Raw genomic sequence first — 2,408 nt, 5'->3', positions numbered from 1 at the left:
CCCAGTATATCCCTCACCCAGTATCAATATATATTAACTTATGGCAAATCTTGTGTCATCTATACCTGCACCCATACCTCCAACCCTCTCACCTCTAGATATTTTGAAGCCCATCTCAGATACATCATTTCACTTGAAATTATTTTAGTATATCTCTCTAAAAATTAGATATTTGAATATAATCACACCAGTGTCATACCTTTAAAAATAACTGTATTAAAGGTAATCAAAATTAGTCTGTTTATCCTCTCCCTAACAGTAGTATGTCCTTAAAATGCTTTAACTCTGATCACACTCCTCTCAATGTATACATTATTAGTATCTAATATTTTAGTTCTAGCCATTTTCTCCTAAAGTTAGATGTTATTGTTTTATAGAATCAATATTTCCTTATCAACATATATATATTAATAGCTGGCTCGGTTTAAAAATCCCTGTACTGGGAGATCTTTTTATAATAAACTTTGATTGTGTTTATCTAAAAATGTCTTTATTTAATTCTTGTTTTGAAGGATTATTTTATTGGATAGGTTTCTAGGATAATTTGTTATTTTTCTCGGTATATCAACTACTTCTCTTAGTTTTGGACAGGGTTAGATTAGAATGGAAAAAGAACCCTGTCAATAATATCAACAGAACGTGTTTCCCATCTATACCATCTCTGGCAGCAAAAGTAGGAGAGTTTGCTTTCTATTCAGAATGGGCTCAGACTAAGCCTAAGTTGTATGTAATATCTTAGTCCTCTCAAAAATCACTAGACTCTTACCTAATTTAGATAAAGCTGATTATGATCAGCACTTTGAATACCCAGGCCTTTAACACAGAAGTCTTTGTCCAGGGATATTGTAGTCAAAAGAGGCTATTGTGCACACTCTTCCCTTTTCCCCAGAACCCTAGGTTCTACGGATAGAGTTTTCTCTCCAGAAGAGCTCTGCGGTTTGAGTGGGCCCTTGATGCAGAAAACAGTGTACATTGTGGAATAAGCTGGCAGACCAGTCTTAGCAGCCTGGAACTTTAAAGAGCAAGGCTGGGCCTCAGGAGCAGTCTCTGGGACTACAGAAGAGTCAGCATTTGCAACAGCACCATCTCCTAATATTTGCTTCTTTATTTCATAAATAACTAAAAATTTCTGATTGGTCAGCCCTTCACACATGTAATGTGCAGAGATAGAGGATGTTCCAGTATGTCAGCTTCTAAATTTTCTGACACTTTACCGCCAAATGTTTTCATTCTTCAAATTTGTATAGAAATCCTTACTATGCACATTTCCCTGACACAAGACATCTGGCATCTTTGTTATGGTTGTTCAATACATTTTGATGTTTACTGAACTGGTACGACATAGAACAAACTAAGACGTAAGTACACAAGTAGACTAGGATTTATGCTTAAAGCTAAAGTATTATATGTTTTCACTTGTAATTTGCCATTAACTTCAGAAGTAGGGTTGGCATAATTCATTACTGAGCACAAAGCTTTCCTTGAGCCTATCTCTCTCACACACATGGAATTCAGAAGGATGGGCAGAATAGTTCTTTAATTCAGGTTCAAATTGCCCATTCCCAGGCACCTCAAAGCATCCGCTTTGAATGGCATGAAAGGGCTTTGAAAGTCTTCATCCTTAACCTATGAAGTTACTCCTCTCCTGGACAACAACATCCTCTTCCCTCAAGTAGGACCTGCTGCTCATCCTCAGCTTCCCCTGGGTTATTGGTCATTTAGTTTCATCCATTTTCCCACTAGATGTTGCTTAACAGGCTTAGGCTCCTTGTGAGTGCAGAAAGAATAAAAAGAAGATGTCTTCATCAGGGAGGCCTCAGGACCAGGCATCTTCATTACCAGCCTTCTATACAACTAAAAGTGTCTTCTTAGCCTAAGGCCCATGTGCAAGAGAAGTCTTTGTCTCTTTTTCTTCTTAGTTTGAGGACCCCAAAGTGAGTAGTTATTAATAAAAATACAGCAATTTGAGACAAGAACAATACAAAAGTAAGTGATACCTAGAAAGTAAGTAGTGCTTTTATTTTCTATTCCACAAATAATTTTGAGTACATATTATATGCCAAGCACTGACCTAGTATTCATCAGTGAACAAAATAAAGATCTCTACCCTCATGGAACTTACATTCTAATAAGAAAGCTGATATTCGATTAAGTGGTCATAAGAAAAAATACTGGATCCTATAATTGCTCATTACAAGACATCTAGCCTAGTTCTGGGGTAGAGAGAGCTAGGACAATGAGAACTTTCCTGAAGAATTGACATCTGATCCGAGATCTGAAGGATAAGTAAGAATTAACTACCTAGAATATCTATCCTCTCATTGCTGACTCTTTAAATGATGAGGTACTATAATATGTAAACATATAATATATAAAATAAACATAGTGTTTAATAAAAGGAATTAGAA

This window comes from Pteropus vampyrus, unplaced genomic scaffold, assembly GCF_000151845.1.
Source record: "Pteropus vampyrus isolate Shadow unplaced genomic scaffold, Pvam_2.0 Scaffold122, whole genome shotgun sequence".
Classification (NCBI taxonomy): Eukaryota; Metazoa; Chordata; class Mammalia; order Chiroptera; family Pteropodidae; genus Pteropus; species Pteropus vampyrus.
The sequence above is the reverse complement of the archived record's forward strand: the minus strand, read 5'-3'. Positions refer to the sequence as shown.